We start from the raw sequence: 15890 nt of genomic DNA, 5'->3' as shown, positions 1-15890 counted from the left end.
GGGACTTGGACGGACTGGGATGCATTCTGTAAACGCCGTGTAACAGCAACAACGGACACTCCCATTACCGACATAGAATCATGGTTATGCGATCTGCAGTCTGATACTAAATCGGCCACCCGCGCTATCACAACAGATGCCCCGACTGAGCGCATGGACAGCAGACTCGCCCACCTTATCGAGGCCAAAACATCCATTCTATCTAGATGGACGCAACAACGGCTCAATTAAAGATTCAGACGCAAGATCGCACTTGTCAACAAACAAATTGAAGCACACTGCCGCGTTCTAAGTCAACAGCAATGGACAGAGCCCTGTAACTCTCTAAACGAGCAACTCCACCACCTCCGCTGGTGGAAAATTCTCAAACATTTGCTTGGTAGCACCACCACCCGCTCATATCAACAAGATTGCCTCACCAAGCTTTTATTTACAGAAAGCAAGACGCATGGCCAGGCCATGTTAAGAGTACCTTATGTCAAAAATACATCCCATCTGGGCCAACTCAATCTCACGGGTCATACACAGGGACCTTCAACCCTGCCCTTGATGAATATTTCCGCGTGGCAGGGATTCATGCTGCCCTGCACAGGCTGAACAGCCGTTTAGCGGCAGGCCCAGATGGTGTTACGAATAAAACACTAAGAAATCTAGATTACCACTCGGTGCAACATCTCTCCAAATACATCAACAACAGCTGGCGCCAAACATCCATTCCTCCGACATGGAAAACGGCCAAAGTAATTATCATCCAGAAACCCGGTAAGCCATCTAACCTCGCCAATCTCCGGCGCATCTCGCTAACTTCGTCTGTAGGCGATGTCATGGAGCACGCACTCCTAACCCATGTAAACACTCACCTTGAAGACACATCTGTTTACCCTCACTCACTAATTGGCTTCAGACAGCATCTTTCCACCCAAGACGCTGTGCTCCAACTTCAGCATCAAATCCTAGATGGCAAATCCCGTTACATGAAGGTGATTATGGGGATCGACCTCGAGCGCACCTTCGATAACATCGGGCACTCCACCATCCTCGAACGCATCTCCTTCTTCAACATCGGAGAACGCACTTACCACTATATAAGAGACTTTCTATCATCCAACCGGAAGGCCTGTCTTTCGATCGGAGACATTCGATTGGGGCAACTCTGCTTTGGTAGCATGGGCACACCGCAAGACTGTCATTTGCCCAATACTGTTTAGTCTGGTTATGCTCGGATTAGCACAAGATCTATAACTCGATGGCATTGAACACACCATATGTTCCGACGACATTACAATCTGGGCTGGAAAGAGCAGTGACGGCCAAATCTGCTCTACAACTGCTACGACTGCTCTACAAGACGCCATTGACGTCCTAGAAAATTAACTTCAAAGCACGGGACTCCGCTGTTCCTCTGAAAAGTTGGAGCTTCTCCTGTACCGCCCCATACTCCGTGGACGCCCCTCACGAGGTTCCACGAATAAACGCCACTGCGAGGAAATCGGACTCCACCTGAGGGATGCCAGACCCATACCCGTGTTCCCTAGCATCTGCGTTCTTGGTATGACCATAGAAGCCAATTAATTTAAACTCTACGGCTGTCTCCAAGATCCTTAGGCAGATCGCTAGTACATCTAGACTGCTGAAACGAGTGACCAACCGACGAGGGCGTATGAAGAAAGCGTCATCCGCCTTGTCCAATCTTTTATCATCCGACACATTACTTACGCTGCGGCCTTTCACAACTGGTACAAAGCTGAAAAGAGAAAACTGGACATCATCATCAAAGGAGCTTACAAGCAGGCTTTAGGACTACCAAACCACATCAGCACGGAACTTTACTACAATTAGGTATCCACAACACTCTAGACGAGTTAATTGATGCGCAACGTCAACCCCAACTGCAGCGGCTTACCCTCACGGAAACGGGGCGCAGCATTCTAACCAAGCTTGATATCACCTGCCACCGCCAACATGGAGACAAATACCACGCGACATTCAGCAATGGATACACGCTGACCCTCTTCCCAAAAACATGCACCCAGACAACAACAAAGACTGCAGAAAGGCACGAGCTACCTCCCTCATCAAAGGTTATGCCAACACACGCTGGTATCACCTCCGTCGACGCAGCTGAATACCAAGATGGACGGCGCTTTTCGATGGTTACCACAGCAGGTGGCTTGCCCCGACATGCTGCCAGCATCGTTACCGAAAATGGCGAGGCGGCCTAGGAAGTGGCCATCGCCCTGGCCACTCTTGACCCAGCCTGTCACGCCATACTGAGCGATTCTCGCGCAGCAATCAACTACATCAAAGTTCGTATTTATCAAGAATGACTCCGTCTCTTACAACAAGCCCCGCGTATTCGTCTGAAAATCAAATCACCCTCGTCTGGAACCCAGCACACGCCAGCGTTGTCCACCCGCAGTTCACCAACCTCAACGAGGTTACACACTCCATAGCACCAGGACTGGTCGACCGTGTCGGAGACAGTGCTGGTGCACCCGCAGGATGCGACAGCCCTACAAGATACAATGACCTTGTGAAGTCATTTTGCCTCGCAAGAAGAACCTTCCCCACCCCTCACCGCAAGTTAAACAGAGCACAGGCAACCACCCTTCGCCTGTTACAGACCAATACATAACACTCCCTCACACGCTATCACATCATATACCCCGACATCTACCCAAGCCAGGTGTGGAAGATCTGTAAAAATCAGCAACACTCGATCCCGCACATGCTATGGGAGTGCAAACATCAATACCCAGAGATTAATCCGATGACCCTCTCGTGGAGATGGCACACCACCCTGCGCAGCTCCCATCTCGACGACCAACTCTGGGCTACGCAGCAGGATCACGAACCGACGAAGAGGCAAGACCTCGACGTCCCATCGTGGAAGGCCTAGGCCCAGCCCGCTAAACTACTGGTTATCATTAAAGTTCGCGCCCTCTCTCTCTCTTGTTCTTCCCTCGTAGTTGTTTCCAACGCAAACCTCAATAAGCCATCTGAATGGCCCACTCGTTCGCCATTCTTGTACTTGATAACATACTGATAACAAGCCAAGAAATTTTTCCATCGCTGCACTCTTGCTATCACTACTTGACTGATGTGTCTCTTGGGATCAAACTTCGTCAGCGGCTGATGTGTCATTATTTGGAAATTCCGACCGAATAAGTACTTATAAAACTTTTGAATAGCAAAAACAATGGCTCGAGCTTCACGCTCAATTTGTTCATAGTTTCTTCCGGCCGCTGCAAACATGCCTGACGCGAATGTGATAGGCCTCTCGCCGCGACCTTCGGTGTGCGCGAGCACTGATCCAAGGTCGTATGCCGATGCGTCACACGACGGGCACAGCGGTTTGTTCCCATCGTACAAAGCTAGCACTGAGTCCTCGCTCAGGAGCAGCATGCATTTCTGAAAGCTGGTTTCACACTCCTTTGTCCATTACCACGGACAATCTTTTCTGAGGTGCTTCTAGAGCGGTTTTAAGGTCATGGCTGTTTGGGATAGGAACCTAGCGTAAAAATTCGCCAACCTTAGGAAAGCCCTCAATTCGGAGACACCATTCGGAGTTGGAGCCCTCAATATGGCTTCTCATTTATTTTCGCAGGGTGCATGCCAACCACGTCAATTTCGTGACCAAGATAGCGGACGCGATTTTTAAGTAATTGACATTTATCAGCGTTTGCACGTATCCCATGTTTCCGCAGTTTCTGCAGCACCTGTTCGGTGCGTCTCAGACACTTGTGTCCTGCCTTTTCTGCTCTGAGAACATCATCTAGATAGCACACTGTTTTTCAAACCAGCCGATACCCGGTCCATCACTGACTGGAAAATGACAGGTGCGCTCGCGACACCAAAAGGTAAACGCGTGAAACGGAAAATGCCAAGGTGTGCATTTATCGTTATCAACTGTTGCAAAGCGTCTTCAATACAAAATTAAGAGTACGCTTTCCATAAATCGAGCACACTGAATCAAGTTCCCCCTGCCAACGACGCGATCACATCTTCCAGCAAAGGTAGCGGGTAGTGGGCAACCGTAATACAGGGGTTTAAAGACACTTGGTATTCACCACAGAGCATGAGGGCTTTTCCATCACTCTTCAGAACTGCTACGACAGAGGTTGGCCATTGGCTTTCACGCACCGGGAACAACACACCGGCCCATTCCAGCTCCTTCAACTCTTTTTCAACTTTCTTTCAGGGCGTACGGCACTGGAGCCTGGCTTTACAGAATACAGGCTGCGTTCCCTGCTTCAAACAATGGAGCACACAAAACCCTTAATAGTTTCAATTGGGCCCCTGAACAGATTCTTGTACTTTCTTAGCAACCCATTCTATTTAGCGATTGTGTTCACTCGCAAAACATGAGACCAGTTCAGGCGAATATGCTTCAACCAGTGTCTGCCAAGCAATGCCGGTGCCGTGCGCTCCTGTACATTCGCAGCTATCGCGAGCGGCACTCTAAAATAATTGCTTTCATGAGCTACATCTACAGTGACACTGCCCTTCAAGGCAACGCTTAAAGCAGTGTATGTTCTTAAGCGAAACTGCACAGGCTGATATGGCAGATGTCCAAAATATTTCACAAATTCATTTTCAGGCATGTTAGATACCGCTGAGCCTGTGTCTATTTCTATAGCATTGGTTTGCCCGTAACATTCACATGAACTTTGTACGGCTCAACTCTTTCTACTAGCGCGTATAATAGTTAGACACGTCCACTTCCGCGGTAAATTTGCTCTGCCTTCTCTGACATATAATAGCTAAATGTCCCGTCTGGGATCAATTGTAGCAGCTTGCCTTTGTGTGCTGACGGTCCTGCTGGTAGTAGCGACTCCACAACAAATATACGACCGCATCCTGCCCTTGTCAGCGGACCCTTACCTCGCAGCCGCCGTACCACGTCAGCGACAGTCGCTAGTCGATCGCGTAGTCGCGGCACTGTCACCGCGGTGCCACTTGACGTCGTCCTCTTGTTCTGGGATCACGTCTCGTCCCGGTAGCATCTCCCTCACGTGGCATCCCGAGGCTTCCATGGACGTAGCGATAACACGCGCATTGTCCCATGTCAGGCCATTGTCGCCTTCAGCGGCCAAAAGCTTGCATCGAATAGCCTCGCTGCGCACACCCTCGAAGAGCTGGTCTGTGAGCACCTCAGCCACAGAAGCGCAGGACATATGCACAGGCGCCGTCTCCGCACTCTTTCCCCATCTCCTTTAACCATCCACTGCGCGTGCATCCTTTACACGATATGGACGCCTGCACCCAGGGTACACGCTCTGCGACGCATGCGGGGTTTGCATACGGGGCTAGGGGTAAACAGCTTCTCTGCAATATAAATCTTCGCACCGGTTCTCACTGCTAGTGCAGCGTGTTGCCATGAAATGGAACACTCTTTCTATTGCACCGGAGGATGGAGAGCCACAGGCACGGCGATGGCGTTTACATACCGAGGCCAAAAATGTGGAATCCGTAAGAGTGCCAGGCAGAAGATATTGCAGCAGATGGAATAGGAGCAGAGTGGGAGAGGAATGTAGCCCTAAAAAAGGACTCTTAAACGGGGTTTCTAAAGATTAAAACAGTAATTGACCGGCAGCTGCCATTTTTTTTTGATATTGCGATATCAGGTTTATGGATACTGCAGGAGCTTTTGTACCGTCGCCGTGGGGTTCCGTATAAAATCTCATGGCGATAAAATCATCGCCGTATGCTGTATGTGGGAGTGTAAGCACGCGAGGGTGAGACCGCGGCCCAAACTCGCGCAGGCAAGGGGAAAAGCAAGGGAGGAAGCGCGCCGTCTACCGTCGCGCACCAGCTTTCAGGGAGAGGGTAGTGAGTTTGGAGGTGCGTTCTACTCCGGGCGGCCGCGGCGCCCACCAGGCCTGCTGTATCTTGAAAGCCATCTGCGACGGAGACAGTTTGAGCCGCGCGCTTAGTTTTCGCGGCTTACATCATGTTGATGCGAGAGGCAGCACGAAGGTCCATTCGGTCACTGTTGCTGCGGCCCTTCCTCACTCTACCGTTTTGACAGCAAGTTTCCGCGGTCATCGAGTCAGATGTGTTCATGTATGCTTTTGTGTGCGGGACGCCATGCTTGTTAATTAAGGCAGTATGCCAGTGTTTACAAGAATATGCAGCCGATAAAGCATCTATCCTTACTTCCCATAGCTGTCCACTAATTTGCTATTGGAATCGTTGTTTTGCCTTTCGGGCGCAAATGCGACTTTTTTTTCTCACGTGGTGCAGTTAGGTGAGATACTTTCAACTAAAACCAAAGGAAGGATGAATTTATTATTATTACTGTTATTAGTAACAGTGGTGCTCTGCTATTATTATTATTTATACATATTAGAGATATTTCAGGCCTTGCACTTTTGGAGAGCTGCGATTCGAGAAGAAGAAAGTAGATGTAAGTGTCCTGCATATTCATCTATATCTTTTTTTCTCCAAAGGCTTTTTATTCAAATTATTGCAAAACACCCAATTTTTGGCCAATCCCCCGCGGTGGGTGTGTGCCATACGTACAGGGAACAATCGTCATCATCATCATCATCATGTTATGCTCTCCGCCCACCTGATTCTTGTCATATCTCCCTTAGTGGGTACGAGTCATAAAAGCGGACCAGTATCATCGTCATCAGTCGTTGACAGCACGACCAGGCCACTCGTGCGCGCTGACCTACAGTTCGAACCGAGAGATTGTCAGCAGCAGAATGCCGGGAAATAGAGTACAGGAAGAAAGAGGTCAGGCGTCGGCCACTTCGGCAACGGTTGCCACGTCCCCAGGTACTCTAGACGTACCCAGTGATGCTGGGTTCTTCTATCTTGGCTATGGCGTCATGACTAGGCAGCACAGGGCTTTCCTCCTCCAGGAGGGCTTTCCTGTCGAACTGATGAACGGTGTCGAGCCACGAACTCGGTCGAAGAGAGGCGCCCGCCCTTGTTCTTCTGGAAGACCACCAAGAAACCATGTCATCAGCATGCGCGGCCGTGGAAGGGCCGTTGACTCGCCACGTCACGTCCTTGGCGGGTCGTCTTCCGAAGGCCCGATACTCGACAGCCGAGGCAACGGGGGACATTCGGGCCCTTCCCCATGCCCAGTTGGACACACCAGCAAGGACGGACAGGTGACCCAGTAGTCCCGATGGAGTACCGTCTACTTGTCATGGAGTCGATTTGAATGATCGCCAGGCGTCGAGAGTGAAGACGTGGTGTGACAGCATCAATCTTTCCGACGGCAGCATCTGCCACCTCGCTGCTTTGGATTAAATTTGGATTTTGTCCTTTTGGGTCTTCTCAATTTCTGTTCCATAGCCGTTCACCACCACTCCCACGAATTGTCTTTCTTTTGTAACATACAAACCTCAAGACGCGAATATGCCCAACAAAGAACATAAATTACCATTTGTCGTCCAGCATTTTGCCCTATTAGACAATAAAAAATTGTATTTAATGCTGAGTTTTTTTTGCTTGGCTTCCAGCGTGGAACCAAAGTTACCTCTTCTGCATTTTAACGGACTTCTCGAAATGTATCCCTATGAAAATTTCCCCTTTTGCTTCTCCATTGGCCTGATAGGTTTCCTCAGCTTTCGTGGTTAAACGCGGACGTTAATGCCACGTTTTGACATGACACTTAACCACAATATCCCTGCGGGGCTTCCATTACTGATAACGTTGTACCCGGTGCCAGCCTGTTTTACCACGGTGTGCAATTACCATGCAGGTGCAAAAGCACGATCTTTGTGAAATGTACCAATATCACACCACCTGCCGCGGCAGCTCATGTGGTAGCTATGAGATTGCGCTGCTGAGATTGAGATTGCGGCTTCGACCTCGACCGCGGCGGTCGTATTTCAGTTAGGGTGGAATGCAAAAATGCACGTGCACTATGCATTGGCTGACCGTTAAATGAACTCAGCTGGCAAAAATTATTCCGCAGCCCCCACTGCGGGGCACCTGAGAATATTATTTTACACATAAACCCTAGCACTTATTTCAAAGCGTTGGCATGTCTGAGCTGATTGGTCAGTTTTGTGCTGCATTGGTGGACCTCTCTCGGATATAGTTGAGTTTCCATTTCTCACAGGTACGTTCTACTGGGTATGTTGTCATGCCGCTGGTTGTGTGCCATCGCCTTCATGCTATCTGACACCGTGGCCGTCATATAGTCGCCATCCAATTTTCTTGACACCGTCGCCATCACACCATCGTCATCATGCAGTCGTCGTCATTCGACTGTAGCCGTTGTTTACACGCTGTCGTTTTGCTATCGTCGTCATTTCTAAATCACCGCATTGTCGTCATGTCATCGTCACCATAGCGCCTTCTGCTGCGCCAGTGTGTGCTTAGAAAGCCCGCTAATGACACGCCGTGGTTGCTTAGTGGCTATGGTTTGGGGCTGCTGCATACGAGGTCGCGGGATCAAATCGCGGCCATGGCGGCCGCATTACGATGGAGGCGATATGCGGTATGCCTATTTACTTAGATTTAGGTGCGCGCCAAGAACCCCAAGTGATCCGAATTTCCAGAGTCCCTCACTACGACGTACCCCATTATCAGATTGTGGCTTTGGGTCGGAAAACCCCATATTTTTTTAAAGCCCGTGAAGAGAGAGAGAGAAAATGATAAATGAAAGGTAGGGAGGTTAACCAGGACTGAGCCCGGTTGGCTACCCTACACTGGGGAAAGGGAAACGGGGACGGAAAGATTAAAGAAAGAAGAGAAAGTCCACCGGGGATATCGTTCAGTCACTCAGTCCGGATTACAGACGCTGACTCAATCCTGTATCTTTCAAATATCGCAGCAGCGCTTTTGTGGCCTTTTGTAGCTGCGATATACAAGGCCATGGTCCCAAGATCTTGTTCAAGGTGAACGGTTTTCTGTCTAACTGTCTAAGCCCGTGAAAGTTCAAGCATCGGAAAGGAGCTGAGCAGTTTAAACGAAAACGCATGGAAGCGACCTTTACACTGAAATTTCTTACAAGAAGCAGTTCTATAAAGTTTGTAAACAGGGATAAGGCGCCTGAGGAAGGCTGGCCGACGTTTCGATAGCATGACCTACCTTCGTCAAAGGCGGCATCGTCCTCCTCGACATATTGGTTTTAAAGGGTTAGTGCAGTGACGTCACGTGCAGTTTTTATCGGTGGTGGTTGGTTCTAAAGGGAGAGACTTCAGAGGTAATGAGCGCCGTCGCCTGACGTCTGTGAGCGTCGGTCCTAAGACGAAGGGACAAGAGCGCGAGAAAGGGAAGGCGAGGAGAAAAGAAAGGGAAGAAAAGGAGAGAGAAAAAACAGGGGGGAGACACGAAGAGGAAAAGAAGCGAAAACAAGAAAAAAAGAAGGGGGCATGGGAGTGCGTTGGGGAAGCGAGAGGTTAGGGAGCACTCAGGGATGTCCTTGGTGGCATGGTTTTTGTGTCATTAAAAGAGCCGATCAGGCGGTCAGTGCGCGAGGAACACAAAAGACAAAAAAAAGAACATGAGTTGGAAGAGTGACTTGAGCAGCATAGCAGCGATGCATCGAGTAATTTTGAAGTACTTAAAATGGCGACAAGGAGTGTGGGTGCAATGTAACTGGAGGGCAGCGGTATGGTCTTTCAAGGGACGTTAGCCCCAGGAGCTCAACGTAAGAACGTTACGGCGGCATACAGAAATGGCGATACCTGTGTGGCTGAGACACCGGAAAAGGTATACTGACGTCTGGGTCTTCGCAATGTGTTGGTGAGGGTTTTTCAGAAAACACATAATAAAAAATAGACAAAAAGCTAGAAATGAGAAGGCGGGATCAAAACAGGAATAACAAATAGGGAGGTGACGTGCGCACAATCGGACGGGGGCAGGTGTATACGGGAAGAGCGGGGACGTACAGTTGATAGAAACGTAAAAACATGATATAGTATTTTAAATTGAGTAGTAGGCAGGAAAACATTTTCGGAATGGACGAATAGGTGAGGTTAAGAATTAAGGTTAGCTGGTGGCATAATGTGTTTTGTGTCTTAGTTGATGATATGAGAATTTCAGATTTAAGTTACAGCTTTTAAAGTTTCTAAGTTGTCACGTGCCAAATGAATCCCCGTTGGGTGTAGGCATTTAAGCTTGTGTATAGGTATGATTCCGCATATTTCCTTTCACGAGGTGAACGGAAATTGGTTGTAGTATATACACGTAGTTTGCGCAGATGGGCGCGCCACTGGTGGCGGCCTTGCGCAGAACACACGGAAGAGGAGCCAGCCGCGTGCCGTAGTCTGTTGTGTCGTTGATAGTGCTTCTCTGTCTTATTGGCGCTTTCAGAGCGAAATAGGAAACACCCTTCGCATCTGTGGGGTGGCCAGAGCTTCAAGGAATGTCGAAGAAGAATTGTTGGAGGGTGGGAGGCTCAAATACCGGCGAAAATGTGCCAGCGATACAGTTCTAATCATTCCCCGCACAGCCTCATCAGCGGGAGCAACGGTAGCAAAGGATCGTCGCTTCCGTGTGAAATTTCTTGTTCTCATCCTATCCTTTTACGCGTCGGTGTTTTTTTACACTCAGTTAGTCGCAGTTAGCCTGCAGTGCAGCATGCGGTTTAATGGCATTCCCCTAAGTTCTCCTCAAGTTCGGACGCATGGTCGTGTCGGGGCTCGGGAAGGCGCCGCCGTGGCCCCAGTTACGTGGGCTGTCCCGTTTCGGCTGCCTTCCCGAACCAATACTTTCAAAGCTTATTTTCTCTTTCTCTATGGAGGGAGAGGGCACACTGTTCATCGTGTACGAATGCGTGCTGCGCTATTTTGAGTTTCGCGCGAAACCATACGTGTGTCTAGACAGGGGGAAGGGTATTTCAAAGGAATTGGCTGGGGAAGGAGGAAGGGGACGAGTACAGGGTGAGACGGCGCGTAAGCTGGTATGCGACAGGTTGCAGTGAACCCAAGCATCGCGGCAGTGTCAATAGGCATCACAACTTAGAAAAGCGCTTTTATAATATGCGTCCGAGTCGCCGGCGACGACAAAAGCAAAAACGAAAGAAGAGATGGGGCGGGGAGACAGCAGGTGGCCAGACCCGAGTCGCCGCTGAGGTAAAAAAAATCTCAAGGCGTAAAGGTTGGAGGAGGGGGGGGGGAGGCGAGTATGCCGCCACCGTAGTTCCGCACGACGAATACCCTTGACATGGAGCCGCGGTTACGAGGTGAGTCTAGACAACCTTCGGAGCAACTCAGTCTATCAGGACAGAATTGTAGTAGGCTCATTGCTTATAAACGTACCGTGCTTGGATTCAGCAAAGCCTCTTTAAATATACAGCTTCACTGTAATATTAGAGGCTCTGACTTACAAATGTTTGAACGTGGGCTGGTTGGTTCTTCGGCGTATTTTGACGAAAAACAGCGCGGAGATGAAAAAAACACTCAATTTTTGGAAAAAGACGGAATTACATTCCCATTCCACCCAGGCAAAATACGCTTAATTCAATCCGCGTTCCATTCCCATTCCATTCCGCGGCCGCGAAAATGTGGAATAATTCTAGAGTCATTCGGATTCCGGCGCGATAACTCCGCAACAGTGATTTACACATGATCGAATACACATACGTATTACGCGGGTTAGATTTCGCCAAGCATCAGACAAATAATGGAGGATTTGTTTTTTCTTTGAAGAACGGGAGAGAGAGAGGGGGGGGGGGCTCTTTATTGGAAGAACAGAGAATTTTGCCGGCGCGTATATAACCGCTGGCATGCTACTCTGTATAGGGATGGGGAATGGGATTAAAAGATTCCAGAAGAGAGTGGGAGAAAAAAAACAGGATAAAAATAAATATGAAATGTCCGAGTGGACCTGATACTAATTTTTACATGTGACATGGCGGGTTAATTAATGCTTTTGTATAGGAAGGATGCAATTTTTAAAGTTTTCCTATTTGACCAATGTCTGTCAGGTATTTGAACAATAAATCCAAAACCCGTCGCTGTTTTGAAGGGCCGGGCATTGGACCTAAGATGCTCGGTAATGTTAACGGTTCGTGGCGAATCATGTCCATTTGGTGCTCAAAAAATTGTCTCTCGTCGCGGTACGCGGGGCATTCTAGTAATATGTGCTCAATTGTCTCTAAGTTGCGACAGTTACCACAGTATGGGTTAGTAGTAAGTCCTATGCGGTACAGATAATTGTTCGTATATGCCACGTTCAGTCGAAGACGATGGTACAATGTCTCTGAGTGCCGAGGAAGTGGTCGTGGAATTTTCGGTCTCATTTCTGGGTCAATGTAACGTAGGAAGTTATCTTGGTGAAGCGGCAGATTCAAGATGCGGTTTTTTTATTGATAGGCATATTTTTTTTTGCCATGGTTGAAGCGTCGGCTTTTGTAAAATATGTTCTTCTGAACTTGCGGTATTGGAGTCCATTTCTGGCAGCTTCGTCCGCTCTTTCATTTCCCGAAATGCCGGCATGGCCAGGTATCCACTGGAACTTTATGCAATGCCCAGCAATCTTAGCCCTGTGGTGAAGATAAGCAATGTCAAATGCTGCTGGTTGATTATTGCAACGCTTGTGCCTGTTCCATATACTTTGTAGGGCTGCTTTTGAGTCTGTGAATATCACCCATGTCTTTGGCGGCTGCTGTGGAAGTATATACACAAGGGCCTCCTTAATGCCATATAGCTCCGCTGAGGTAGATGATGTCGCTCGCTCAAGACGAAACGAGAATCGTTGTCCTGTAGAGGGAACAAAAAGTCCGCATGATGAACGATGTGGAGTTGTAGAGCCATCTGTGAAAATGTGTGTTGCGGCTGCGTATTCTTTGTGCATATATTCTAAAGCTATCTGATAAGTCGCTGCTTGAGGCATTTTCTTTTTCGCACTGATTCCAGGTATGTATGGCACGATTTCCAGTGGGGACAGTGTCCATGGTGAAATGTTTCGCGGCATAAGTTGTGACGCCTGAGCAGGAATCGAAATAGATATGCTTCCGACGGCCTGCCCAAAGCTAGATGTAGCACGGGTTCTGGAAATATCCTTTAAAAAGTGAGTCTTCGTATGAATGACATGGCGGAGGTGTATCCGAAGTGTCTCCTGCGAACATAGCACTTCCAGAGGCAGGCATCCAGCTTCTGCTACAGTCCCTGAGCGGGACGACCCCTTCGGAAGGCCAAGACATACGCGAAGGCAGTTGTTTCGTGCTGCCTCGAGTTTTCTCTTGCTTGTGGGAGATATTTTGTGCAGGATCGGGAGGTAATATCGGAGTGTTCCATCGACGTAGGGCTTATGGAGGAGCACCATTGATCGACAGGTGCCGCCCCACTGTGATCCGGCTAGAAATCGGAATACGTGCGACGCGGAGGAAATCTTCTCACTCAGTTTTTTCACTTGGGGCGCCCATGTGAGGTTCCTGTCGATCGTCACTCCAAGAAACCTTTGCGTCTTGACGTATGGAAGGGCGCGACCACCCAACACTAGTGGGTATTTTTCCATACACCTCCGCGTGAAAGCCATGGCAACGCTTTTGTCGGGGGACAATTTCAGACCCCTTGGATTTAGGTAGGCCGATATATTTGCTAGCGCTCTCTGGAGGCGTTGTTGGGTGGTACTGCGGGAACGCGCCGCACTCCAAATGCAGATGTCGTCCGCACACAGTATGATTTTGACGCCAGGGGGCAGGTTTCTTTTCAGATGGATGAGGACTAAATTAAATAATACCGGGCTTAACACAGCTCCTTGTGGCACTCCCTTCTCGACAGCATAAAGCGCCGTGGGGCCATCCGGGGTACACATGAAAAGTTGGCGTCCTTGAAGATAGTCTGCAATCCATGCGTAGAGCCGTGCTCCAAGACCAAGGGTTTCCAAAGCGTCAAGTATTGCTGTATGATAGACTGAATCATATGCTGCCTTAATGTCTAAAAATAATGCAGTAGGTATGTTGCCAGAGACCAATGCCTCTTCAATTGATGAGACCAAGGCAATGACATTATCAATTGCGGATCTATTTTGCCGGAAGCCATTCATTTCCTCCGGGTAAACTTTTGCAGTTTCCAGGAACCAATTTAGTCGTTTGTAGATCATTTTTTCGAATAGCTTCCCTACGCAGCTAAGCAGAGATATGGGTCTAAAGGAGGCGTAATTTGTTGGCTGCTTCGATGGTTTCAATATAGGAATGACTTTCGCAAGCTTCCATTCCGTAGGAACCTCCCCAGTTATCCATGAGGCGTTGTAGTACTCCAGAAGGCGTAGGCGAGATGTGTGACATAGATTTGCGAGTGCTTCATAACTCACGCCGTCATGGCCAGGTGATGATCGCTTGTTTACGTCGATGATTGCTGCCGTGAGCTCTTCGATGGTGAATGGTAATTCTAAGTCAGGAAGGGTAGCTCGAGGTGGACTAGGCTGACGACTTGCAATTTGCCGCAAAGGTTGTGCCCCGTTGGAAAGGAGCCTGCAGTACTGCTCTGCCAAAAAATGTGGAACGCTTCACGATTTTGCGTGTCATCCTTGCGCAGGGGCCATGCTAATCTTCTCTGTATCGTTCCAATTTTAGTATATGTACTTTGGAAGTACTTGAAGAACGGTGTATACGCAGTAGCATATACCCAAACCTATGCGATTTTTGGTTTCGAATCCGGTTTCCCTCAGAACAGGTGTCTGGTGCTCTAGCCGTTAGTCCAGGGGCTACGAAGTTAACCAAGTTGTCGGGAAGAGGCGCTGAGAGATGGACTGATACGGCAAAGTGCGTGAAGTATCCCAAGATTGCAAATCGCACTAAATGTGCGCGGCTGTGTGTAGGTTTCAACCAGCGCCTACTCGGTTACAGGCAAAGCACTCCAACCAATACTGCTCCTCCATCGTCCGCTCCCTACCCTGCTGAACCAAATTATAAGATAAGATATAGGAAATTGCATAGCTGAAGCACTATTCATTACAGTGCAGTTTTCTGTGCTGCAATCTAAGCTAGAGCTTTAGCTGTCGAGCCAAAAGTTCACATCTTAAACCCCTGATAATGAAGATGAAAAAATAAATGCAGTGTTTGCGGATTCAAACTATAGTGCCCACTCCGTTTCTTTCTAGCTTCTATTTCTCATGGGAAAAAACAGAGAATAGTATACTACGCAGAAAACATAACTACACGCTCACTTAAAACTCGGATAAACACGCACATACGCTTCCAATACGTTCATCGAGTGCAGCGGAAGTTTCTTCGCAACATACACAACCCCTACATAATTTGCAGTTTAAAAAATAACATAATCTCGTAGATTGCGAGCTTTCAGCATGGCAATCCCACAGTGTATGATCTCCAGAGAGTGCACACAGCTGGGAATGATTGATATGAGCACTGCACTGGCGAACCTTCGCACAAGTACGTGTGCTATACGACCCCCCTTTACTGTACTCAACAGTTATGGGCTAGAAAATTGTCTCAACTTGTACGTCGCCGCTTGAATAGATTGCTTGAAGAGTGGAAAAATGGTGCGGCACTATGAAGGACAAAGCTTCGGTGCAGTGGATCTTAGGCAGGACATAAATTTTCGAAGGAATAGACAGATTCGTGGGCCGCAACATTCATATGGTGACAGATTAGCATCGAAGCTGTTTAGGCTGCTTACATAGGCTGCATGCACGAGCTGCATATATTATGAAATCATACATTTTTACAACGAAGCTGTTTAACTGACCGACCTGTATGAATCAACTGTATGCGTGGTCTCATACAGGCGGGGGGGGGGGCAGGGGTAGAGGGGCGTTTTCTGGCTTGGCTAAAATCCGTAAATGGAACAAAACTGATGGCAGCGCGATGTGGTCTTATAGGGGGGGGGAGCAGGGACTATCTGGGCTGGCTAACGTCCGTAAAGTGAACAAAACAGATGACGAATGAAAGTACGGCATATAAGAAAGCAAGGCCACGTGATTCCATCGCGCACGTCAGCTGCGCAGTG

General features: G+C 48.6%; 1 non-coding gene across 1 annotated transcript; it reads right to left on the bottom strand.

Moving 5' to 3' along the window:
* Positions 1–14411: 14411 nt before the first annotated feature.
* Positions 14412–14514, bottom strand: LOC135913498 (U6 spliceosomal RNA). Its single transcript, XR_010568042.1, has one exon. It is a non-coding gene; the product is annotated as a U6 spliceosomal RNA (small nuclear RNA).
* Between the last annotated feature and the right edge of the window lie 1376 nt (positions 14515–15890).

Source organism: Dermacentor albipictus, unplaced genomic scaffold (genome assembly GCF_038994185.2).
Source record: "Dermacentor albipictus isolate Rhodes 1998 colony unplaced genomic scaffold, USDA_Dalb.pri_finalv2 scaffold_14, whole genome shotgun sequence".
Lineage (NCBI taxonomy): Eukaryota > Metazoa > Arthropoda > Arachnida > Ixodida > Ixodidae > Dermacentor > Dermacentor albipictus.
Note: the sequence above shows the minus strand (reverse complement) of the source record. Positions and strands in the feature narration are given on the sequence as shown.